This window comes from Bison bison, unplaced genomic scaffold, assembly GCF_000754665.1.
Source record: "Bison bison bison isolate TAMUID 2011002044 unplaced genomic scaffold, Bison_UMD1.0 scf7180017864034, whole genome shotgun sequence".
Classification (NCBI taxonomy): domain Eukaryota; kingdom Metazoa; phylum Chordata; class Mammalia; order Artiodactyla; family Bovidae; genus Bison; species Bison bison.
In genome coordinates, this window is record NW_011494606.1 from 4,678,400 (window position 1) to 4,706,317 (window position 27,918).

A 27,918-nucleotide genomic window follows, 5' to 3' on the forward strand; every position below is an offset into this window, starting at 1 on the left:
GGAGTGGATTGCCAATTCCTTCTCCAATGCATGAAAGTGAAAAGTGAAAGTGAAGTCGCTCAGTCATGTCCGACTCTGACCGACTCCATGGACTGCAGCCCACCAGGCTCTTCTGTCCATGGGATATTCCAGGCAAGAGTACTGGAGTGGGGTGCCATTGCCTTCTCCAACTAGCTATCTATTTTACACATGATACTGTACATACGTCAATGCTGCTTTCTTAATTCATCCTTTCCTCTCCTACCCTGCTGTGTCTACAAGTTCTCTACGTCCGCATCTCTATTTCTTCCCTGCAAATAATTTCATCAGTACTATTTTCCTAGATTCCATATGTTGCAATATGATTCTTAAGGGATGCTTAGGGTTGGCCGATAAGCCTTAGCTCTACCACTATTTTCACCTTAAGAGTACAAGAAAGTAATTTCACCTACCCTATGCCAGGAAACCATGACAGCAGTCACCATAGCTGAATACCAGGGTAATTAGAGGGAATGTGTGTGTGCACGCATGCTCAGTTGTTCAGTTGTGTCCAACTCTTTGTGACCGCATGGAATGCAGCCCACCGGGCTCTTCTGTCCGTGGAATTTGCCAGGCAAGAATACTGGAGTAGGTTGCCATTTCTTACTCCAGGGGATCTTCCTGACCCAGGGATCAAACTCCTGTCTCCCGTGTTTCCTGCATTAGCAGGTGGATTCTTTACCACTGTGCCTAGAAGGATATTATGATATAATAGAAATTAAAATGCTTTGAGAGACAGATACATGTAAGCAATAAGTTACTCTTAAGTTATTAGATGCTTGATTAATGTCCAGTAACTCCCTTGACAGATACTTACTGAGCATCTACTAGGTGCTAAACTGCTGTTGGCAAAGTGGGGCATGTGCTACCTTCTCTGTGGCAGACCATCCTTAATTTCTCTTGTCACTCCTGCACCCTACACTGAATCCAGAATCCTCCTCAGTTCAGTGCTCAAGGCATATTACTGTGCTAGTCATCTAAGTGTGAAAGGCAGAGACATGGATCCTACACCAAGAAGGGGAAGACTGAATCATATTCCATTAATTATAACACAATGAATACTTGAGGGATGGAACAAAGTGCCACCAAAGCAGGACTGGACAAGTCGGGTTTGGCTAGTGATGTCAGGGCTGCATCATGGAGAAAGTAACCTCTAAGCTTTGACAAGTCACACACATGTGACCAGTCTCTTTGTATCAAGTATCTCCAGTGTGCCAGGGGCTTCACAGACATCTCGGATCTTTATAATAACCTTAAATATAACAGCTCTGTGTCACTGATAAAGAAACAGAGGTTCAGAGAGGTAACTGGGTCTAGGAAGTGGTGGTACTGGGGTTTGAATCCAGTCTGAATCCAGTTCTGCCTGGCACTAAGTCCACCCTCTTGCCCTTCCCTGCTGGAGGAGATGGCATCGATCCTGACCCAGTCCATCCTTACCCTGGACCAGTTTCCCAGTCATACTAAGAGCTAAAGCACAGAGGATCAAACATGTTTTTGTTTAATATCTCCATGCCATGGAAATGTCTTGTGGAGAAAACATGAAGTATTGTGTTTCTGGAGTATGCTGTAATTAGCAGTAATGCATTTTCACTGTAGGAAGTTGGAAACTAACACATTTTCATGAAGATTTGATTAAATAGTTTTTCCCCTTAGAAGGCCTACATGTGCCTCACACACCAACTTGGTATGTTAAAATACATAATACATCTGCCCTAGAGTGGACGCCTCTCAAACAAATCTAGCAGTGAGTGACTTGAGTAAGCATTGAATGTAAATGGCATCATTATAAGGATATTAAGAGGTCAGCCTGTCAAGGCCCCTTGCTAAACTGAAGCTAATTTCAGGAGTCATATTCGCACAGTAATGCCCTTTTATAATAGCAAATAAATCACATTTGCAACAATTGTTAAAAACTAACTGCCAAGTATCTGTTGCGGTTGTAAATATCCTATTTGTCAACTTAAATATTTCCTGCTGTATGGCATAAAATGCAAATCAGATGGGGACAGCTACTTTTCCTTAATATGAGAGTGAACTTGCTGTTCTTACACGGCGGGCAATTTTTTTCCAGAGCTTCTATTGATGTTGCAGAGTCCTTGACCAAAGGAATTACATATAACAAACATTACTAATATTATGTTAATAATATTAATGTTTTGGTGATAAGGATTTTAGTGGGAAGCAGAACACAGTAGGGGAACAAGAATCTAAGAGTTGGAGAGCCCGAATCTGGCCCTCGCAACAATGCAAACTTGAAACGGTTATTTAAACTCTCTCAGTCTCAGTATCTTTACATGTAAAAGGCACAAATGATAATACATACAAGAGATTTTGAAAGCAAAATAGAATAAATGCATATAAAATTCCCTTACATATTATAAAGTTCAATACAGATGTTATTGATGAATACTAAACATTTCCTTTAAGAGGAGTAGAATTTTAGGAGACACATTTTCAGTTTTCTATGCAGCTATCTGACTGCCGCATTTAATAGCTATTTTCCCCATCCATAAGCATTGGGTTCAACCTCACAGCTCAATCCACTCTGTGGTTAGGTGTGAACAAGGTTGGTATTACTCTAACTCTATTTGACCCATGAGGATGCTAAGATCAAAAAGTGGCTTAATGGTTTGCCTAAGATCATAGAGCACAGGCCAGAACTCTGAACTTTTTGTAGACCCAAAGTAATTTTGCTACTCCAGGCTTCCCTAACCCCTTGGTTCACAAAGGAAACAGAACAAATTTCTTCAAGCCTTTTCCTCAACAGCAGGCTTGCCTGAATTGCTCAGATAATTGTTCTGTTCTCCATCTGGTTTTTCTATTGAAGACACTGCCTGAGGCATCTTTGTTTTGCGGACAGGGGTTCCTATTTCCCCCTCTAGACTGTCAGGCCTTTAGGGGAAGCTGCTGAGTCTTTGTCTTCTGAGAGCGCCCAGTGTCTGGGGCAGGCTGGCTCCCAGCAGGGCACAGCAGCACCTCTGAAGTTTTACCGTGAACTCCTCCACAGCCTTTCAGCGACTGGGTCTAAGTGGGGCTCTAGAAGCTGGTTTCAGATTTAAAGGCAGAAAATATTCATTGAGCATCAACTCTGCGCCAGCCCCAGGCTTTCACACATATCTCATTTGGTCCTATTTTGATCTTGGATTTTGCTGTTACCTTTAGAACTCAGTCTCTCTCGACACTGGATACTCCCAACACACTTTAGACGTGAGATGATACACACAGCACTGTAAAAAGGCACTGTGACTGGGGTGGAGAGAAGTAGATACATTTTTAAATGTTTAGGAGGTGGCTTTGAGGTTACTTTAGGACTTGAAATTACTAGCTTGATAGGTTAATTGGTTAGATTTGAGTGTGAGGGGAAAACACCATTGAAGGTTAGTGCTTGGAAAGACTCTCAGAAATCATCTAATACAGTCAGTTTATTTTATAAATAGAGTAACTCAAGTGTAAGAAGCAAAGTGGTTTGCCCTGGGTTTCAGAGCCAGGTATCAAAGGGGTGGGACAAGAAGCCAAGGTGTATCAGCTTCCCATTATAAAGCACTTGTTGATAGCTGTTTGACTGATTAATGATATTCAAAACCCATTTTGTTAAAAATGACTACAATACTAGAGAGGTTTACATCAAGGCATTAAGAAGCATGAACAACCCAAAAAAATCTTCATCTCAGCATTACTTGTAAAGTTGAAAAATTGCAGCTGTCCAACAGCTGGTCATTGGCTAAGGAGATTATGACACATCCACGCGATGGGAGAGTCTACGACATGATCATTAAAGACAGTGATTGCAAATAACTTTTGATGATGTAGAAAGATACATAAAAGAGCAAGAGAAGGATATAAAGTCATATAGACAATATGACTTAAACTTTGTAAAAATTATATCTAGAAAGGACTAGATGACAATATAACAAAATGTTAACATTAGCAGATTTATGGTAAGTAAAATTATATACAAACTCACGTATATTCTTGATCTGCACTATTATTATGGTAGCCATTGGACATGTGTACCTATCAAGCACTTGAGATGTGGTTGGTTCAAATTCAGATGTGGTATAAATGTAAAGGCTTGCCTTGTGGCTCAGCTGGTAAAGAATCTGCCCACAGTGTGGGAGACCTAGGTTCGATCCCTGGGTTGGGAAGATCCCCTGGAGAAGGGAAAGGCTACCCACTCCAGTATTCTGGCCTGGAGAATTCCATGGACTATATAGTCCATGGGGTTGCAAAGAGTCAGACATGATGGAGTGACTTTCACTTTCAGAAATGTAAAATACACACCAGACTTTGAAGAATCAGGAGGTAAAAAAGACTGTGAAATATCTCAATATATTTATATGCAGATTACAAATTGAAATGATACTATACATGGATTACATGTCAAATGATACTATCCTGCTTATGTTAAATAAAACACATTATGTATTAAAATTATTTTAATTGATTTTTCGGTTACATTTTAAAATGAGACTACTTCCCTGGTGGCTCAGAAGATAAAGAATCTGCCCGCAATGCAGGAGACCTGGGTTTGATCCCTGGGTCAGGAAGATCCCCTGGAGAAGGAAATGGCTGCCCACGCTAGTATTCTTGCCTGGGAAGTCCCATGGACAGACAAGCGTGGCAGGCTACAGTTCATGGGACTGCAGAGAGTTGGACACTGCTGAGCGACTAAGCATTACTAGAAAATTAAAATTACACATGTGACTTACATTTGTGGTTAACATTCTATTTCTAATTTGATTGATTGCAAAAAAAAGTCCATTGCAGCTCCTTCCAGGGGCAGGGCCAGTGGGGAGAGGGGGCTGGTGGGAGAGGTGCTGCAGAACCCCAGCTCTACACTCCCTGACTGGGCTGGGCTAGACGCAGTCCACAGTGCAGCTGCGGTGGCAGAGCTGGGGCAAGGTAGGCAGAGCAAGGGGCAAGGCGAACCAGGAAGCTATAACCACCTCAGTGCTTCTAAACAAGCATATGAGAACTGAAGACAGGGTCAGGCAGAGGCAAGCTTATCCAGAATTGGGTCCTGCTTAGGCTGCAAGCTTTGGGATGAAATGATAATAACATGCTTCTGTGTGGGGAGGTGTGGGAGACAGGGTCCTGGTATTGAGCCCTTTTTGCCTTAGGTGTTCCAGGCAGATGGAGGCCGCCTGCTCACCCCTGCTGTTCCTGCCTCTTTCCTGTGACAGGCAGGATGGATGGGTGGCAGAGGGTATAGATGTGGGCAGATGTGCTCAGGCCCTACATCCTGCGACTATCTCCAAGGGCAAATAAAACAGCAAAGACTTTGGTCTTGCCAACCTTCTCTTTCGGGCATTGGGGTAGGTATGGGATTGAGAGACTAATTGATAGATCAAATAACATTCATTGAAGAATCAGAGAATTTCAGAGCTGTCAGAGTCTGGAAGTTTTGCAAACCCATCTTTAGGTTTTCTTTCCTCCTCCTTTATTTGTGATGAAAAGAATCTGATGTTCCAGACGGGGTAAGTGACTTGGCTAAAGGCCCTACTCTCAGTACCAGAGTCTAAGACATATATGTGTGACTCTTGGCAAGTCTGGGCCACTTTCCTCCACTAATCAGGGGATAATAGTGAACCCTCCCTCAGCTGCATCTATGAGGCTCACTAGGAAAATTTCTAAGCTTGTATATAATTTTTTTCTATTTAAAAATTTTTATTTATTATAGAACCTTTTATTCTGATAATAAATTTGGAAAAATAATCAGTAGGTTGTAAAGAATATTCAGTCTTTTTTCATTTGAATTTTTAAATTGAGGCATAGTTGATTTACAATACTATGTTAAAGTGCACAGCATAGTGATTCAGTATTTTTACAGATTGTACTCCACTTAAAGTTATTATAAAATATTGATTATATTCCCCATGCTTTAAATATATTCTTGTAGTTTATTTTATACATAATAGTTTGTATCTCTTCATCCCTTATTCCTATCTTGCCCCTCTCCTTGTCCCTCTTCCCACAGGTAACTATTAGTTTGTTCTCTGTATCTGTGAGTCTGTTTCCTTTTTTTTTTTTATATTCACTAGTTTACTTTTTAGATTTCACACATAAGTGATAACAAACAGTATTTAGCTTCCTCTGACTTATTTCACTAAGCATAATAACCCCCAGGTTCATCCATATTGTTGCTCATGTGGAATTTTTTAAAAAGATAGATCCTCCAACTAAGGCTTCCAAGAGATGCAGCACTGGGAATTCATTCACCACAGAGATAACATCAGGCCTTTAGAACAAAGTGCGATACACGACCCACCTTCCTCCGCAGCCTGTCGTGGCTGGAGGAGGTGTGCACCACCCCCTGCCCACATCCATGTCTTTATTCACAGTCCCAACATAATAGGAAACCCACTGTTTTCCCAGTGGATTGTTTCTAGAGTGAAACTAAACCCTCAGTCAGACCCACGGCTATGCCTAAGCTGTGGAGGTCAGGCCACCTCTCTGCTGGCTGGTCTATACAGTCATGGGTGGCCAAGGCTCCCCCTGTCCTTACTGATTCGTCTAAAAACAGAGCCAGGGGCTTATTTCTCACTTGTAACTGTGGAGGCTGGGAATCTACTTGAGGGTGCTGAGCAGAGGAGTGCCATGATATAACATATTTTTAACTGCCCTAGGTGCTGTGGGAGACGAGACCGTGAGATGACAAGGATGGAAACAGGGAGGTCAGAGAGGAGGCTGTTGCAGTAGTCTGGGTGAGAAATGATGGTGGGTGGTTCAGTATGGTGATAGTAGAGGATGGGAGAAGTGGTCTTATTATAGATACACTTCAAAACTAGAACCTAAAGGGCTTTTTGATGGGTTGAATGCAGGTGTGAGAGAAAGAGAGGAATCAAAGATGTCTCCAAGACCTTTGCCTTGAAAAAATGGAAGGGTGGGACTTCACTGGTGATCCATGTTAAGAATCTGACTGCCAATGTGGGGGACACAGGTTCAATCCCTGGCCCAGGAAGATACCACATGCTGCAGGGCAACTAAGCCCCTGCACCACAACTACTGAAGCTCACACACTCTAGAGCCTGGGAGCCACAAATACCCAGCCCACGTGCCTCAGAGCCTGTGCTCTGCAATAAGAGAAGCCACTGCAATGAGAAGCCCACTCACTGCAACGAGAGAAAGCCCACGCACAGCAACAAAGACCCAGTACAGTCAAAAATAAATAAATAAATATTAAAACAACAACAAAATGGAAGGGTGGAATTACTGTGTACTGCGTGGGGCAGATTGCTTAGTTTAAAAATTTAAACTAAGAATAGTTTAAAGGACAAAATTAAGATTTCAGGCTTGGGAGTGTTAAGTGTGAGATGACTTTGTTGAATGGTGTTCTAGAGGATGGGACAGGATTTCAGGCACCTTTTCTCCTTTCTCAGCTACAAAATCAGAAGAATGTGCTTGGCTGGGTTGGGGGGATAAAGCAGAATCAGTCCCTGTCGGGAGGTGTTTTCTCTCTGTTGTTACTTTTGGGCTTTATCTCTCCCTGGTGGAAGAGAGGCAAGGTCTGCAGGACATGAGGCCTTCCCTAGGGGACAAGCTTCTCACTAGGTTTAGGTCAAGATGAAATAAGGCTGAGAAAGGCAGGGGAAGCTTGGTAAGGAAAAGAAGTGATGGCGGCTTGAAAGCAATAGAGACCTTGAGGGAGGCAGATGTCTTTACTGGATGGATAGAGCGCTGGACCAGAGTTTCAGGACCTCAGTAGGAGGGAGTGTTGACCTTGCTCCTTGCTGTCTGTGTAATCTTAACTTTCTTCGCTCTCTGGGCCTCAGATTCCTTGTCTGTTAACACAGACTAATGTTCATTATCTCTGAGGGTTGTTGTGAAGATCCAGTGACTACATGATATGAGACTATTATCATAGGGTCTGGCAGAAACAAATCTGGATTTGTTCCCTTTGTGACTGCCAGGAACAAAGTCTGGGGTGGAAGTAAGAACTTACTTGCCTGGCTCTTGACTCTGGTATTCTTGCCTGATTCTTAGGCACAGGGTGCACATTTAACTCTTCTCAGATGCTGTTTAAAAATAGGTTCCAGAATCCCATCTATTACACAGAGAACACACTTTCTTAAGTGTTAGTTGCTCAGTTGTGTCTGACTCTGTGCGACCCCTTGGACTGTAGCCTACCAGGCTCCTCTGTCCATCAGGATTCTTCAGGCAAGAATACTGGAGTGGGTAGCCATTCTCTTCACCAGGGGATCTTCCCAACCCAGGGAAGCAGCTACTAAGTGAGATGTCTTCCCATCTTGATCACTGAATTGCTAGACAGCATCAAACTCTCCATTGTGGTAAACAACACACCTGATGCTTAATTTTAAGGAAGGTGGTACACTGCGCTGTAATTTTACTTAGGAAAATATTGATGTGATTATGATTTTGGGGAAGAATTGTTTGTATTACATAAAAATATCAGTAGACAGGCACAGGGGACTGCAGCCTCTTGGCATGTTGCCACCTAGTGGTGGCTTCTGAGATGGCCCAGTCTCTCAGAGAGGTGAACTGCAGTTTCTGCTGGTTGGAGCAGTCACCCTGGGCCCTGATCAACAGTTGAGACTCCTAGTATTCATCTCGGAAGCCTTCCAATATATTAATTCTATATATCATTCTCGGCACAGTTAAAATCACAGCTCCACAAGACTTTCTCAGAGCAACCAGAGTTCTCTCTCCCACCCATCTGGCCACTACCTGATGTTGGGCCTTTGGAGTTCATGGGGCTAAAGGCAGCGACAAATCTGGGCCCTGCTACTTAGCACTCAGGGCCATGTAGTCCATCATGCCTAGGGCCTCCGTGATTTTCAAAGGCCTTAAAAATACATGGATTCTGGAAAAAATAAAAAGTTACGGGCCCCTAATATGAAAACTATCAAATAACAATGTATCAACAAAATTGACATGTCAGTGAAAGTGAAAGTGAAGTCGCTCAGTCGTGTCCGGCTCTTTGTGACCCCGTGGACTGTAGCCCACCACATGTCAGTTAAATGGAACACAACTCTTACACAGTTACATCTGTGTCACATTCCATGAGGATGCATTTATGCATTTGATGTGATGCAGGGTAATAGAATCTTTAAAACTGAAAATATTCAGGGCCCAAAGAGGTCTATTTAAACATCCCTGTCCTGGCAGACCTAAAATGAGATTCATCATTCCCACCTCCTAATTTTATGGCTGAGGACTCTGAGAGGTGAACTGACACACTCAGGTACCACAATTAGGGGAAGAGCTGGAATCAAGTTTCTGGACTCCTGCTCCAGCTCTTTCCATGACACCTAATTACCAGCATTCATGGACCAATTTCTTTATAGCACCAGAAGCTTCTCTGTGATTTTGAAAATTCTTTCAGGATGTGTAGCAACAGTATTCAAAATTAATATGGGGATCCAAAATGAAAAATACTGAAATTTAAACCTGTGCCATGAGCAGCTATATTTATGTTTTCTATTTTTGAAAAAAAAAAAAAAATCAAACCCTTCTTAATACACTCTTGCCTTCTCTGCTTCTTTTCCAAGCTTCTTCCACTGCCTCTGTAAATTTATGATTCTCTCTCTATTACTTTCAAGATTGATGGCCTGCCTGATATTATTTGTATTCTTAAGGTACAGAATTACATACTCATTTCTTTTTTTCCTTTTAAGTATTTCCTGGCTTTTTTTATTATGAATTTTTGGAAAGCCATGTTCTTATTTTGCCATTGACCATTAAGGTATAATAACCATGAAAACCCAATTTTCATAACCTGTTATAGGTTTCTAGGACTAGTAATTATATGTGCTTCTTCCATGCCAATTCAATATAATAATCCCATGCTGTAGATAGTCATTCTTCTTAAATTTTCACACTATAAATGTCAGGACTGGTGAATGATTTGCTTAGTTGAGAACTGCTTTTTTTAAGTTATTAAAATGATCTCCAAAAGGCTTTTGTGTGTGTTTTCAAGGCAGGAAGCTCTTATTCTGGAGCCCCCATGCACCCATGGGGGAGAAACCCTGTGCCCAGTCCTTGTGGACGTGGAAGGCTGTCCTGCAAAGTGAAGTGGGGACGGGCGTGCGGCAATGGCCCCATCAGTGCAATGAGGTAACAGTAGAGTTCGCCTTCTCCTCCTAGTTTTCTTGATGGCTCCAGTAAACCAGAATGTCTTATAAAGAACAATCTTGGTTGCAGACTGTGTGGGCAAGAAACACAGGTTGTGGCCTCTGAGGAGATCTTGTCCAGCCTCCTCAAATCCCAGGCACAAGACTCCAAGAGGGGAAGAGACCAGAGTGCAGAGCCCTTGATTTAAAGTTGTTTACATTTGGGAAATTCCTAGAAAGGAGAATCAGACCAACAGCAGGGCCCTCTGATTCATATCTGAATCCTGCATAATACCTAGCACAGCATGCCTGATATGTATGCACAATAAATCTTGGTTGGACAATCCCATTAAATAACACAAGGAAATAGATCGTCTCTTTAAAACACAGACAGGAAAGACACCACTTCAAACCTACAAGGATGGTTGAAATAAAAAAGACAATAAAAAGTGTGGGTCAAAATATAGAGAAATAGGAACCTTCATGTATTGCTTAAGATGGTAAAATGGTGCAGTCACTTTAGAAAAGAGTTTGGCAGCTTCTCAAAGATTTGAGGAACCCGGGAAGTGGGAAGAGGGGTTTCCCAAGTGGTGCAGTGGTAACAGATCACCTGCCAATGCAGGAGGCACGAGAGATGCAGGTTCAATCCCTGGGCTGGGAAGATGCCCTGGAGTAGGAAATGGCAACCCACTCCAGTATTCTGGCCTAGAAAATTCTATGGACAAAGGAGCCTGGTGGGCTACAGTCCATGGGGTCTCAAAGAGTTGGACACAACTGAGCACGCATGTTTGCACACACAAAGATTTGACATATAGTTAACCATACGACCAACATTTCTACTCCTAGGTAGGCAAGCAAGAGAAATGAAAATGTGTTTACATAAAAACATGTGCGTGAATGTTCATAACAATATGGTTCATAACCATCAAAGTAGGGAAGCAACCCAAATGTCCATCAACCGATGAATGGATAAACAAAATGTGGTATATAAATACAATGAATATTATTCATCCATTAAAAAGAATGAAGCACTGATAAATACCCAAACATGGATGAAGCTTGAAAATATTCTGTTAAGTGAAAGAAGCCAGTCACAAAAGATCACCTGGTATATAATCCCATTTATATGAAATAAGAGTAGGGAAGCCCGTAGAGGGAGAAAATGGTTTTCAGTGACTGAAAGGAGGAAGGTGTGGGCAGTGATTTCTAATAGGTACAGTTTCTTCTTGAAGGAAATGGCCTGCTGCTGCTGAGTCGCTTCAGTCGTGTCCGACTCACAGACGGCTACATAATTGTGATGACTGTTTAGCTCTGTGAATATACTAAAAGCCACTGAACCATACACTTTAAAAGAGTGAATTTTATGTGGATGATATCTCAATAAAGCTGTTACACACACACACACACACACACACACACACACACACACCAGTCTCCAGGAGACCCTTGCTATGCAGGACACCTCCATAATTTGTATGACCACTAGTTTAAATCTAGTTGCATGTGTAAATCATGACTGAATGAGGGATCCCGTGATAAACCACCTACCAGACTGCCCTCTGAATTTATTCCAGGTATTCTTCAAGTCTTCCTTTTAAAAAGTTTTTCCATATGTGGGTAAGAAAATACCTGCTTTATAAAGCAAACTAGCACTCAGCAAGGGTTAACACCTGGAGCTCAATAAGAAGTCATGGGCTGGAAGAGATAATATATTAGCACCCGTCAAAAAGACTCAGGCCTGGGAATACAGCGTCACTTTTCTGGGACACTTAGCCGACTGCCCACTGCAGGCTTTCATTTTTTTTTTAAATTGAGTATAATTACTTTACAATTTTGTGTTAGTTTCTGCTGTGCAGCAAAGTGAGTCAGCTATATGTATACATATTAATATATCCCCTCCCTCTTGAACCTCCCAGGCTTTCATTTTGTATCAACTCTTGTACAGAGTGGGGCTGCTGCTGCTAAGTCGCTTCAGTCGTGTCTGACTCTGTGCAACCCCATAGACAGCAGTCCAGCCGTCCCTGGAATTCTCCAGGCAAGAACACTGGAGTGGGTTGCCATTTCCTTCTCCAATGCATGAAAGTGAAAAGGGAAAGTGAAGTTGCTCAGTCGTGTCGGACTCCTAGCGACCCCATGGACTGCAGCCTACCAGGCTCCTCCGTCCATGGGATTTTCCAGGCAAGAGTACTGGAGTGGGGTGCCATTGCCTTCTCCGTGAGTGGGGCTGGGTGTGGCTGTGTGTGGTCAAATCCAGAAGAGAGGCAGGGCTGGTCAGGCAACTGGGCACGTGACTAAAGGGAAGTTTTGTCTTAAACACATCTGCTTCCCTTTTCCCATCTCATTGCCCATTCCCGGGTCTGCTGCCCCCACCCCCGCCCCAACACCTCAGCCTGCCTTCTGTAGTTGGGAGTGACTCCTGAGCTATATGCCGCCCATAGTGACATCAAGTTAATCCAATAATACAATAAGTCATGACTAATTTGGTGACAGTAGAGGGTTGTTTACCATAATAGAACCTGAGAGATAAATATGGATTCCACAACTTTGCCTCTGTTGTCTACAGATTCTGGTGTTTGAAAGATTTGGCACCCTATCAAGCCAATATGCTATCTTTGTTGATGGCAGCAGTATTTAGAAAGCTGCCTATTTGACTACATGGAGGACAGACTCTAGGAGGGAGACTTGGGGAGGGAAAGAGGAAGGAGAATTAATGTACATCAAGGGTTTATTATGTACAAGACACTCTGGTGTTTTCTCATGTCATCCTCACAACAGCCTTGTGAAACAGATATTAACACCCACATTTTATAGAAGTGGAAGTGGAGGCTCAAAGGACCCCCAAACCTGCTCAAGTTCCACAGCTAAGTGGCAGGGCTAGGATTAGCGTCCCAGTTTGCCTGGCTCCAAGGTCCAGGTTTTCCCCGTACTTGATCTTGGCAATCACTCTCCACCTGGCAAGGGAAACAAACACCTGCTGAAAGTGAGAGAGCACCACGCTGCTGGCAGTCACCTCCAGAAGCTCCACCAATTCCTTGGTGGTTCTGAAGCCAGAGAGGCCTGTGACTTATCATGGAGCTTTGGGTGACCCACGTAACACCTTTCTGCCTCGCCTTCCCCATTACTTGTCTGTAAAGCACTTTGACCGCCTATAATGAAAGAGCTATATGAAGACAAAGAAATACTGTCCTTCAGTGTAGGCAAAAAGGCAAGGTTCCTACCATGATCAACGGAAGTCCTGTGTCACTTCAGAAATGTATGGGAAGAGCTTTAGGGCCCTGGGAAAAATCCCAATTGAGTAACTGCTGACAGAAAATCACTCTGTAGTTTCACCTGAGTAAGTGGTTTTCAGTCCTGTCTTACCCGTCTGGGCCCTGCTCCTCAGTTAGGACTCTGCTCCTCTGAGCTTCACCCCAGAGGCTGCTTTGACTGACATACCATTTGTCCCTAAGTTCAATTTCTAGCAAACGAAAGAAACTCATTATGGGAAGTATTTCCTTTCTTCCTTCCTCCTTTCCTCCCCCTGTCTCTCCATCTTTTCTTCTAAAAATTCAATGCACTTTCTTAACATACAGCTTACTCTCAGGAGAATGCACTAGAGGGCTTGCAAATCATGACAGATACGTGAATTCTTAGTTTTAGCTCTATTTATATTTGATAATTATTTTATACAATCTTTAAGTCAATTTGTAGGAAAAATTGTGAAATCACTTTCTTCATATTTCCCTCATCAACAAGTGAATAAAAAAACTCTTTCTCTGTATATATTTAAATCTGACATAGCATATTCTTTAGTATACCATATGTTTTTAACATAAATAGAAGTCTTACAGTTATTTCTTTGAAATATGTCTTTTTTATATTGAGCCTCTTTAGAGCTGCTCTCTTATCCACACTTATACCCATGAGGGTAGGATTCCTAGTAGCTGACACAAGGGGTTCAAGCCTGCTCCTTTCAGTTCAGGAAAGACTTGTAGAAGAACCCAGTTGCCCTCCTTGGAGGTAACTGCCAATCCCGTGTTCTTTTGAAGCTACATTCGACTCTTTCCTCTATAACTCCTCTGTATATTCTGACAACGTTCTATCCATGGGAGGGGCATTCTGCTATTTGGACTTTTATTTTGTATTGGATCCTGACTGATTCTGGTCAAGTTTCAATGGGTCGGCTTGATAATATTTACATATTAAGACGTTTGTGAAGAAATTGGATAAGATTTTTTAAAAACCAACATAAGTAAGTAAAACTCTAGAGTGGGCTAGGAATGTGGTCTGTAGGGGAAGAATGAGTCCCTCAAAAAGTGAAGCCATTTCATTTATTTATTTTAAGGACTTGGAACGCTAAGCAACACAATGAACCTTATGTATAAGAAAGCAAAATATATGTTTAAAGGAATATACATACTGTTAAAACAGCTCTATTTATGCAAAAGATTCATGTAACTTTATAAAGGTTTTCAGGGATTTTAAAGGATTTTAAGTGCTGTGTTAGACTGTACTAGTAACAGATGTTCAACGGCATGTTTAAGGTTTTGTTTTACTGAAAAAGCAATGGATTGCTTGATATTTTCTTTTAAAAAAAACCATACCAAAGTCACCACATTTTAAGTATAGCTCAAATTCATTATTTCTAAAAAGCATAAATGATTGAAAATAACAGAAGGGCTCCTAAAAATGAATATTACTGTAGTGGAGCCAGAAGATTTTGTTTGCTAAATATTCCCTTCAGAGTCCCAGTCTCTTGTGCCACTTCTTGTTCTTTTTCTATGAAGACAGATGGTGTCAGTAATTGCCTATATATTTAATTAAGTTAAAAAGCTACAAAGTAAGGTTTTGGCAAAAAGTAAGATTTCATGATATGAGCAAAGAAAGCAAAACGAAGCAAAAATTGATAACATGAAGACACTGTTCCTCGCCAAATACACATTTTGATATCATATGTGTTGGAATGTAAGATTGGATTTTGTAAACCTAATGATTAAAAAGAGGGCATTTATTCTGAAAGATAAAGCCCATAATAGAAATCTAGATGGCAGTTCTCTTACATTTCTGACCAGCTAGATGGGAATGTGTCTACTGTCAACATCACCTCCAACCTTAGCCCAATAATCAGTGGTTATTCTCAATTCTTCTAACACTCATGTTTTTCGCCTGGGATTTTTCATCCAGCAGGCTAATCACTGTGAAATTATTATGGAGGGAAAGTCAGTAGCTACTTGTAGAAAGTGGTTTGGAAAGCTGACTTAACCATTCTTGTGGTGTCTGTTTTCAATGTTCCCATCCCGTGAATCCACCTTCTGGCTGAATGGCAATATGGCACTCCCAGCTGTGGGGCTGTGCACAGGCTTGCTCATTTAAACTCTTAAAGCTTAAAAATGGCTACCACAACACTGATTTTATTCCATTTCCCTTAGTCATTAACATTTAATGATTACCTTATGTGCTGAGCACAAGGATGGAATATATTAAAAAAAATAGGAGATGTGTTTTCTGGCTTTAAACTGTTCAGCTCAATTCAATGAGCATATTGAGGATCTACAAGGGGAACATACATTTTGTTTGGTGATGGTGGCTGAGGAGCAGGGAGAGACTGACAAAGGATGTCACCATCATCAATTCAGTGCAGCACCATGGGAAATATCTGCTGTGAGAGAAGCAACTTGCACTCAGCAGGCGGCTAAATCATGGTTTGAACCCTGGATTTGCCACTCAGTTGCTGAGTGACCTTGAACATGTCATTCTAGCCTCAGTTTCCTCATTTGTAAATTAGGGATAAGAGTATTCTTTTCTACACATAAAATATATAATATCTGAAGTGAAAGTGAAAGTTGCTCAGACGTGTCTTTGCGACCCCATGGACTATACAGTCGATGGAATTCTCCAGGCCAAAATACTGGAGTGGGTAGCCTTTCCCTTCTCCAGGGGATCTTCCCAACCCAGGGATCCAACCCAGATCTCCTACATTGCAGGCACATTCTTTACCAGCTGAGCCACCAAGGAAGCCCAAGAATACTGGAATGGGTAGCCTATCCCTTCTTCAATGGATCTTCCTGACCCAGGAATTGAACCAGGGTCTCCTCCATTGCAGATGGATTCTTTACCAGCTGAGCTACCAGGGAAGCCCATATAATGTCTGGCACATGACAAAAATTCAATAGACAGTTGATATTACCATACGTAATTATTCCAGCTGTCAGTACTGTACCTCAGCTCTGAGAAGCTAGAGAATGAAGTGGCAATAAAGGGGGATTATTAAGGTGGGTTTTCATGAAGAGTTGGATTTTGAAACATGTTTTAAAAGAAAGGAAGCTGTATATTGAAAGAAAAGAAAGGCCAATTGTAGGAATGAAGGTGGCATGTGGGAGGCAGGATGTTGCTGTTGTCCAATCTCTAAGTCATGTCTGACTCTGTGACCCCATGGACTGCAGCACGCCAGGCTCCTTTGTCCCCCACCATCTCCCAGAGCTTGCTCAAACTCTTGTCCATTGAGTTGGTGATACTATCCAACCATCTCATCAACTGTAGCCCCCTTCTCCCTTTGCCTTTCATCTTTCCCAGCAGCAGGGTCTTTTCCAATGAGTCAGATAACTGGAAGGCAGGATGAGAATGCATTTATTAAATATGGGAGCTACCAAGCAGGTCTAGTATATCTTGTCCTAGAGGTACTCTGGACATGATCAATGAGAAAAACACTTAGTACCACATTGTGGGAGAGGGATTGTTCAGGGCTGTTGTAAGAAACAGGTAAGGCTTAGAGCAAATTACCCTGTACTTTTTCATCCCAACAACATGGTTCAGGTGTAATAAAATGAAAATGAATGCTCAGGACTTTTTCAAAGGGGAAAATTTATCACACAAAAAGTCGTGACCACACAGCCCCTTCTCCCTTCCCTACAGCCCCTCCCCTTTCTCATTCTGTCTGAGATTCTGGGACTCTCTCCTTTCCCCGAGGGTGTCAGAAAGAATGTGGACAAGCTGTGGGTAAGGCAATTCCCTGTGCCCTCCATGGTGGGTGAGTGTTGGGGCCGTGGGATGGTGATCACTGGTTTCTTTGGGGCGTCTTCCCTGGTGGTCCAGTCATTAAGACTCTGCATTTCCAATGTTGGGACTGCAGGTTTAATCTCTGGTCAGGGAACCAAGATTCCACATGTGGCTGGGCACAGCCAAAAAAAAAAAAGGAAAAAAAAGCTGTTTTTTTTGGCTTCCCATGAAGGCCAGCTTCCAGAGGTCAGAGTGGTGGGTGGGAGGGCTTTACTTCTAATGTGCCTCTTCGCTTACTCAGCCCTCCTCGCTCCTTCCTGCCAAAGCATCCTCCCACAGGTCAGGGGAATATTTCATGTCCTCCTAAGGAAAAAAAAAAAGTCTTGACCACAGGTAACAGCTGGAAGTAGGATAGGCCACTCAGCTTTGTTACTGTGATGCTGGTAGACAAACTGTTAAGTTTTGGTCTTTCTTAGCATCAGCAGGGAGACTTTTCGTTTCTCCCCACCTGCTGCCCTCCTGAGTCCTGCAGAACTGTAGCACCTCCTGCAAACTGCAGGATGCAGTGTGAGTGCCCACATTGCCCTTCACTGGCAATGTTTTTGGTATTTAAAGTTAGTTAAAGACCTCTACGTTCAGGGAGAAGTGTCTGGGTTTCATTCAAAAGGAAGCAAGAATCTCCATGATGAGAGCAGTCATCTAAAGAAGTCCTGGGTGAGACAACCAGATACAAACAGAGGAACTGGGTCTATTCTTTGTCGACCAACAAAAGTTCTATTGAGGAGCTGATGATTAGGCTTGGGCTCAGTCTTTCTAAAGGTTAAGACTTAAAAGGTAAGGAGGTGAACCCAACATTTAAGGACAATTACATATGGTAAGATTATGTATAGCAAAGTTGGTCACTAGCTTACCTGCACTATCAGTGTTAAGAAACATAATCGTAATTTTCACTGTAAAAATTATTGTCATCATTGCCTTTGTGCTTACTGCGGAAGTCATGTCACCACCATCATCATTATTATTACTTGTACATTACAGGTCTCTTTCAGTGGTACAAAGATGTAGACCTTTCAAAGGGACAGGTCTTTTACTTTAATGCTTCAGAACCCTTGGGATCTATTTTCCCTTCACTAGGTATTAACTTGTGATTTACAGTGTACCTATTATAGCATTTAAAAACCACTGAATAACAGGCACTTCTATTTATACTAAAGGCCTATTAAATTTTAATTTAGATATACACTGTTAACCTTCTTACATATAAATAAAATACCTTCCCTAAAGAGGAAAAGTAAATCTCATTGAAGTCCCTTGGTGACTACCTTGTATATCTTGAAGACAGAGATAGGGAGATCTTGCAAATGAGAGTACTAGATGGGGGACTCAGAGAGAAGTATTCATTCATTCATTTAATAAATATTTATTGTGGATCTGTTATATGCTAGACATGGTGCTAGGTGCTGGGTATAGCAATGAATAAGGAATTATGATATTTCTGTAGACCTTGGTTTTTCTACTCTCTGAAATAAATATATTCACTTTTGATGCTTATATATCATTTTGAGATGATAATGTTCACTGACTTTTAAAAATAATGCTAATTCAATTCAGATTCCACTCACAGTTTGAGGACCTGCTGAGGGCTCGGGTGACAGTTTTACATGTGATTATGCTGTTTGATTTAATAAGAACAGCACCTTGTATCTGCTCAGCCTCTCAGAACATCCTGTGGGAAGGAGGGCAGGCATTCACTATTTGATGAAAAAACGAGGCTCAGAGAGGTCCAGTGAGTTGTCTCAATGATCACAATTGCTAAATGTAAAGAGTAGGGCAAGAACCCACTATCCATCATAATGAAAATATTTTCAGCTGTCTCTTTTTTCTGTTCTAGGCTGATACATTTGTATTTAGAAATTCAGAAACAGTTTTCAGAATACATGAGACACAATATGATGTATAATCTGACATACATCAGGCTCTCCATGTTTGTCTTTGCTCATAATTCGTAACAAAATTCTTTTCCTTCTGTAGCTACCTTATGTATCTAGGAAGAACCATTGTTAGGAGTCTGCAAATGTTTTCATCCAAGCTTTTTTTCAAAATTAGATGTCCTTTCTTTAAAAAGTTAATAACTATCAATGCTCATAACAGTGATAGCTATTTCAAAATTTGTATGTTAGTTGCTCAGTTGTGTCTGACTCTTTGTGACTCCATGGACTGTAACCTGCCAGGCTCCTCTGTCCATAGAATTCTCCAGTCAAGAATACTGGAGTGGGTTGCCATTTCCTTCTCCAGGGTTCAAAAGTTTACAATAACCTAAAAACAAAGACATTTTTAACCTAGGGATTTCAACAGAAAGCATCTTTGTCAATCTGTTTGCTTAGATTCAAGTTCATATAAAAGGAACTGCAGAGAGATATTTAGAGGAATTCCCTCACGGTCCATGGAGAGTGCAGAGAAGGCAATGGCACTTCACTCCAGTACTCTTGCCTGGAAAATCCCATGGACAGAGGAGCCTGGTAGGCTGCAGTCCATGGGGTCGCTAAGAGTTGGACACGACTGAGCGACTTCACTTTCACTTTTCACTCTCATGCATTGGAGAAGGAAATGGCAACCCACTCCAGTGTTCTTGCCTGGAGAATCCCAGGGATGGGGGAGCCTGGTGGGCTGCCGGTCACATAGAGTTGGACACAACTGAAGTGACTTAGCAGCAGCAGCAGCCATGGAGAGTGATGACATAAACACATATTGCGCTGATGGTAAAGAATCTGCCTGCCATCGCAGGAGACACAGGAGATATGGATTCGATCCTTGGGTTGGAAAGATCCCCACTCCAGTATTCCGGCCTGGAGAATTCCATGGATTATTCCATGGAGTCTCAAAGAGTCGGACATAACTGAGCGACTTTCACTTTCTCTTTTCACCTGGAGTAGGAAATGGCAACCCGCTCCAGTATTCTTAGCTGGAAGATTCCATGGACAGAGAAGCCTGGTGGGCTACAGTCCATGGGAGTGCAGAGTCGGACACGACTGAGCAACTGAGTACACACACGCAAGTCAGTTATGATGTTTGTAAGACTTAGGTCATTTTTTTTCCTATATGTGTTTTATGCCTTCCTACCACCACCTTTCAGAGCACCTTTCCCACTTGGACTGTACTCTTTCTAACCCTCCTTCAAGTCCTAATTGTCTTTCAGCTCAAACCCCACCTACCCTGTAAAAACATTTTTTGATTGCTCCAGACAGAAGGCAATTAAACTGGCATTGCCTTTTCTAGTCTCTTTTATTGTTCTATGTAGTTGTCACCTAAGATTTTTCTTGTAATTCATTTTTCAAGCCTTTCTCCCCAGTTAGATTGCCCTTACTCCCCAAGGGCAGGCACTTCTTCTTCTTCTGCATCTTTGCAGCCTCTCTTGCTCCTACCATAATGTCTTGTACATACTAGATGCTCAATAAACAACTTGTTCTTTCCTTTAGAATTTCCCAAAAGTGGAATATAAGTGAGTTCAGCAGATCTGGGTGTTCAAGAAGTTCCGAAAGTCCATTAATCAACTGGCTATCATACAACTATCATTGTGTAAGACATCAAGAAGAGTGCACTTTCTAGAGGATTTACAAATCTCATGGAGGTAATGTTTATGGCTAAGAACCAGTAAGAGTGTAAAACAATTGTGTGCTTGTGTATCAAATGGAATTGGGTGATGGATGTGAAATGAACTTTCTCATGACAGGAAACATGTTTCATGTTCCCTCTGCATCCAGCATAGGAACTGAGTAGACCCTGGGAAGGCATTTGTTCAGTGAACATGTTGGTGTCTTTTCAATTTGAAGTCTTTGGTAGGAACTTCATGTTCCTCCTGAAAACCAGTAGACATTGCCCAACAAGGACTCTGGGTCCAGGGCCCATTGGGATATGGAAGTAGCTTTTGCTGCTCTCCGTTTAAGGGTTGGATCCCTCTCCTCATCTGCATGAGGGAAGGTCAGATCTCCAAAATGGCTACCTTATACCTCCATGTATTCTGCATGGAGTCTCTGAAATCCTGGAATCTCCCCGTTGCTAGGGCACTGGAATCTTGGACATAAGTCCACTAAGTGGACATAGGTAGTTTTGTACTGTCCTCTTACCAGCTCCATTTCCAAGGGATTGGCTCTTTTCCTTTTATTCCCAGTGACCCTGTGTTCTGTATGATGTTAACAATATTTAAACATTACATTTCCCAAATTCTTCCTCCATTCTGCTACCCTAGAATGGGACATTCTCATCTCAAGTCTGGATAGGATTTTCCACTCTCATCTGGATTGATTCACAATTGTGGGCCTGTCCTTCGTGCACCACTGTCATTTTATCCATCTTTCCTTGGCTCCCAGTCCCCTCTGCTCTTATTAGGACAGCATTGTATGTTATATGATTGAGGTCTGGCTGGGGCCAAAGAGCAGGAGTTTGAGATGGATTCAGTCACTTCAGCTTTCTGCCTCCTACCTTGAATGCAAGACATATGTGGATGTATGTGCTTTATAATTATCATTATTTATGATTATTATCACACACATATTTTTTTCTGACTACAAATACATGCTTACTTTTGAGAATGCAAAGGCAGAAAGCATAAAGAGCAAAACAGAACAAATTCTCTGTTTCAGTTTCCTATTGCTGCTGTAACAAACCACTGTACATTTAGTAACTTAAAGGGTCAAAAATGAGAAGTCTCACTGAGCTTAAGTCATGGTGTCTTCATTCCCTCAGGTGGATCTAAAGGAGTATTTGTTTTCTTGCCTTTTCTAGCTTCTAGAGGCCACCTGCATTCCTTGGCTCATGGTCACTTCCTCCATTTTCAGAGCCAGCAAAACCCTTGTGATTACATTGTCCCCTGCATAATCCAAGATAATCTTCCTATCTCGAGATTATAAAGTTAATTACTAATGCATGTACATGTTACCATGTGTGGTAACCTTCACCAGTTTCAGGGACTAGGACATGAGCATCTTTACCAGGTCGTTACTTTGCCTATCATACCCTCAATTCTTTGATCCAGAAATAATGACTTGTAACATCTTGGCATATTTCTTTAGGTTCTTCTTGTTCTGCATATATTAATATATGTTTTTTCTTTTAATAAAATTGTTATCATATTACATATATTGTTTATTTTTCTACTTTTAAAAAAATTTATTTATTTTTGGCTGTACCGGGTCTTTGTTGCTGCGTGGGCTTTTCTCTAGTTGGAGTGAGCAGGAGCCACTCTTCAGTGCGTTGCACAGGCTTCTTACTGCAGTGGCTTCCTTTGTTGTGGAGCACAGGCTCAAGGGCACCAGGCTTCAGTGTTGCGGCATGTGGGCTCAGTAGTTGCAGTTCCTGGGCTTTAAAGCACAGGCTCAACTGTTGTGTCGCATGGGCTTAGTTGCTCTAAGGCAAGTGGGATCTTCCTAGACCAGGGATCGAACTTGAATCTCCTGCATTGGTGGGTGGATTCTTTACCACTGAGCCACCAGGAAAACCCCTATTTTTCTATTTTCTTAAAAAAAGTTTTATTTTGTCTGTGCCAGGCCTTTAGTTGCTGTGTGTGGGATCTTTTGTTGCAGCATATGGGATCTAGCTCCCTGACCAGTGATCACCTGGTAGTCCTGGGTGTTCATTGGAAGGACTGATGTTGATGCTGAAACTCCAATCCTTTAGCCACCTGATGTGGAGAGCTGACTCATTTGAAAAGACCCTGATGCTGGGAAAGATTGAGGGCAGGAGGAGAAGGGGATGAGAGGGGATGAGATGGATGGATGGCATCATCAACTCAATGGACATGAGTCTGGGTGAACTCCAGGAGTTGGTGATGGACAGGGAGGCCTGGCGTGCTGTGGTTCATGGGGTCACAAATAGTCAGACACGACTGTGTGACTGAACTGAACTGAACTGAACCCTGCATTGGGAGTGCAGAGTCTTAGCCGCTGGGTCACCTGGGAAGTCCCACATATATTCTAATATAATCTGTATTTTACCATTCCACTGTTTATAAATAGTTTCCTGTAAATATTTTTTAAAACTTTGAATTTTACTGTTTTCCTAGCACTTGATTCTTTTCATCTGTCATAATTTGCTTAAAAAATTCTCTATTATTAGAATTTAATCTTTTTGAAGTTTTTTACTTCCCTTAACAATGTGATTAATATATATGAATGTAAGTTTTTTTATTCCCTTTGATGTTTCTAAAAAGTGAATTCTTACTATTATTACTAGAATTTTAATACAAAGGCACTATGAAAATACTATTGAAATAAATAATTTTGAACTCAGAAGTCAAGCTAACCAACTCATTTTATAGCTTTATATAAAACTGAAGATTTATATATAAGTATATAAAATATATATAAAAGGATTTAAGATTTATATATAAATATATATAACATATATAAATATATTAAAAACATAATATATTAAAAAAGATTTATATGTAAAACTTTATATAAAACTGAAGATGATAGAAAATGATAAGCTCAAGGTAACACAGTAATTTAGAAAAGGAGTTAGATTTGACTATTTGAAATTTTAGTATGATGAAGAGCATTACAAATAAACTTAAAGCACAAATGACAAGGTTCATTATCCAATTACAGATGTGGTAGGTGAAGAAGATAACAGAATTAGTTGGGAGACTGGTTACATTGAAGCAATAAATAAATTGACTGAGGAAATAAGTAAATATATTGAAGATAAAAGACTCAGGTTTCTTACTGTTGGAGAAGATATTTGTTTGTAAGTGTGGAAAAACAGAAGTCTAGAATAATCTTGAAGTGTCAGATTACAATTAGAGATATTGGCAAGAATGCATGGTTTTAAAATATATATCCTGATAGATACAGAAATGGTCATAGATACATGTATGTATATGTATGTGTGTATATATATATATTTGCTTGTGTATGTGTGTATTGTACATGTATAATGCATATATGTCTTAGCTCTGTCCACTGAGAGAGGCCAGAAGCAATGACACTCCAGTAGCAATGATAGCACTAACATCCCAGACCTTAATTTAATACCATCCTCTTCTAAAGTGACTCAAAGCTGTTGGGCTGATTGTAAGTCTAGGTAAGAAAAAATGTAAAATGAATCTGGAACATCTCATTGTGCAAGAAAGTAAGACAACACTCAAAGAATGATGAGGACACATCAAAAGAACCACTCTAAAGACTCTCCTACTAGACAAATCTGGGACAACTTGAGCATCAAAATGATGAAAGTGTCAAAATACAACTGACTGAAGAGACTAGAAACTTACAAGTTCAAACTGGTATAAAAATTAATACATACATGCTTACATACATAAATAAAAGATAGAAAAGGAAAAATTCTTTGCAGTAAATTTCCAACTAATCTATATAGAAAGAATGATTGAAACAGAAAATTACCAGTGTCATCATGGTGGCTGACCCAGTAGAAAGTTGGCAATGGATACTAAATTTTGTCTGGAAATATGATGAGGAATAAGATATTATTCCTTGGAACACCTTTTCACAAAATATTACTAACCAATTACAAAGAAAAAATGGCGATTTTATGGTAGAGAAACATGACTGGCAAAAAGCCACAAGTGACAATCTGGAGAAGGTATTTGTAACATGTATAAAAATCAAAGAATAACAGTTTCTTATGTGCTGTGTGCTGTGCTTAGTCACTTAGTCATGTCCTACTCTTTGCAACCCCATGGACTGTAGCCTGCTGGGCTCCTCTGTCCATGGGGATTCTCCAGGCAAGAATATTGAAGTGGGTTGCCACGTCCTTCTCCAGGGGGCCTTCCTGCATTGTAGGTGGATTTTTTACCATCTGAGCCATTCTCATATACAATTTGGAAGCAGTTTCTCACATACAAAGAATTTCTACAAATCAGCATTTGTATTATAGTTCATTGTAAAAGGAGCAAAAGATATGATAAGACAATTAAGACAAGATATATAAATAGCCAATAGATATAGTAAAGATGTTCATCCTCACTAATAAGGAAAGAAATACTGAAGAAAACAAGATGTCATTTTTTTCCCCTGTTAGACTGGCAAAAAATGACAGGTTGCTAATATGCCAATCTCTTTATCAGCACCACAGTGCAGCTGAGTTAGAAGAGAAAATAAAATGTTTTCCAAAATGATGTCACTTGCCAAATGGCAAGAGTAGATACCAGTGATTTTTCAAATAATCTATTATATACAGAGAGTTAGCATACATTCCTTGCCAGTGTAGAAACTCCTTTCTATGTGCTCACTGAGAGCTTCTTCCAGTGTTGTACTGAAAATTGTTACACAAATGGCTGTACACTAAAGTATTAACAGGAAGAGACAAGGTAAAGTATTAGTATGATAAGGTCAGAGCATCTTGGATAAATATTTATTTATCCCACCCATCAATTAGTTTTTGAGCTCTTCTCTAAAAGCCTTAACAACACCATCCAACATCTGCTAGAACACCTCTATCGTTTGTTCATTCATTCAACAAATAATTTACTGAACACCTGCTTTGTGCCAGGTCAGAGATAGGCTGAGAACTAAGCAGCAAGCAAAAAGAGATAAAATATATCTCCTCAGGGAGCTTACTCTGTACAGGGGGAGACAGCTTTAATCAGATAATCATGTAAATAACTCTAAATTGTAACAAAAGCATGTGGTATAAAGGAGAGATACATGATGACATGAGAATGTAAAACAGGGGAATTTGACTTTGTCAGGAAGTTTGGGGGAGGCTTCCCTAAGAAAGCATGGCTTGAGTTGAATTATGATGGATGAGAAGGTTACCTAGAAGAGGCAAGAGCATTTCAGGTGGAGGGGTGGCATGTGTAAAGAAAAGCTCTGTGGCAAGAGGCAGTATGATGAGTAAGGGGTTGGAAAAGAGAAATAGAGGGGAAGCTGGTGTGAGCAAAGGATGTTAAGGCACATGGGGCCAGCCCTGTGAAGGGTGGGACCTTTGTCCCTGAAGCTGGGAAGGGCTGTAAGCCCTGGAACAGGACTAGCTCTGGGTTTGAAGACGATACCTCTCACTGCCATGGGTGCAATTCTGTCTACATCAAACTTGAATGAATACAAACCATTAGTCAACTGTCCCCACAGTTCCATTCTCCTACTGCTCCAGGGATCATAGATTTGATCTTTGTTTCTCATGACAGACATTTGGAGGGGAAATCCTCTCCTGCTTCTCCCCTTGATTCCTTGTCACCCTGCTCTTTTCCAGAGGGTATTGTTCCTGTCCTCCCTCCATCCCACGCTGATTCCCGCATTCCCTTCTATATTTGTCCTTTTCTCTCTCCATGTGTGGGCCTGAGAAAGGGATGCAGAACCAGCGGAGGGTTCAGGAAGGCAAATGGAAAATGATTATTAAACAAGCTGAAAACTACTGCTCAAAGCATAAACAAAATGCTTTGAAACTATCATCTGACTGAAATGGAGAACTGTAAAACAGAGTAATAAAACAACTGAAGTTTATTTACAGTGTTGGCTGGGCAGAGGGCATCAGGAGAGGGAAAGCAGGAGGTCATTCCATCCTTTAGACTGAGTTGTGGCCACTGACACCAATGCAACAGGAACTGAACATTTTGCAAAATGAGTCTTGTGAAGTAGTAGTGAATTTAAACACTATAATTTCTGGGGCACGGGGAGAAGGGGGCAAAACAAACAGGTTAAAAGTTATCTAGAATTACTGTACATCAAAGGCACACCTGTATACATGCAGAATTTCATGGATGAAATATTGAATAAGTAAAAGCATGTTGTAGTAGAATACATAGGATGTTATGATCTATAAAAAATTTTAAAACAAGCAAAATTAAGCTATATATTAAATATATAAATCCATTATACCTGCAATCTGCCTTCACTGATCAAGATCATTTTAGTTGCAGCTATTTAAAGAAAAGTGTGTGTCCTCCAAGTGCACTTAGCCTAAACAGTATGTTTGCCTGAGCTGTTTCTCAGAAACTCGGAGTCAGCTGTGTCTAATTCAAGCTGAGCTGGTTAATACTGGGTAGGACCACTGACCCTCTAGCTGGGCAGCCCGAGTGTCAGCTTGGTGACCTTTTGACATCAGAGGCTAAAAATTTACCCTTGGATGATGACAAGTGCTCCATTTTAACACACCCCCTCTAGGTCCACCTGCCAATGCAGGAGACACAAGAGATACGAGTTCAATCCCTGCATCTGGAAGAGTCCCTGGGGTAGGAGATGGCAACTCACTCCATTATTCTTGCCTGAAAAGTTCCAAAGACGGAGGAGCCTGGAGGGCTGTAGTCCATGGGGTCACAAAGAGTCAGGCACGACTGAGCACGTTCCCATGAAGAAGCCTGTTGCTTAGTAGTTACTCCTGTGCAGAATGACTCCCTCACCTTTTCCTCATTTCCAGTCACCTGTCCCCATGCTTCCCAAGCCTAAGACCACTCTGGTCCTTTATCCCATAAATAGCTCAAGCCCTTTGAGGCAGGTTTGAGACTTGTTCTCCGTTCTCCTTGCTTGACTGCCTTGTGGATAGACCCTTTCTTTGCCGTAGACATCAGTGTTTCAGCATTTTGGCTTGATGCATGTCAGGAAAATGAACCTGGATGAGTAACATTCACGTGCACTAGAAAGCATAAAGATATAGAAAGGAATATAAGTCCCAATTACAAGAGGATGGATACCTCTGGGAGGAGGGAGGGCCGTGTGAGGGCAACTGACAAGGAGTACACAGGACTGGAGGTGGTTTTGGTTCATTATATTAGTATTTAGGCCTTCTTATATTTATGCATATTTTCCAATACATTTTTAAGAAGAAAAAACTGACCACCTAAGTTGCCGGTGAACTACTGATAAGAAAAGGGAACAGAAACAAGAACTCTTACCTCTTTTCT

General features: G+C 41.2%; 1 protein-coding gene across 1 annotated transcript in view; it reads right to left on the minus strand.

The window, feature by feature from the left end:
• Positions 1-27,918, minus strand: part of IQCH (IQ motif containing H) — a 230,139-nt gene that overhangs the window by 34,723 nt on the left and 167,498 nt on the right. The gene's annotated exons all lie outside the window — the stretch shown is intronic.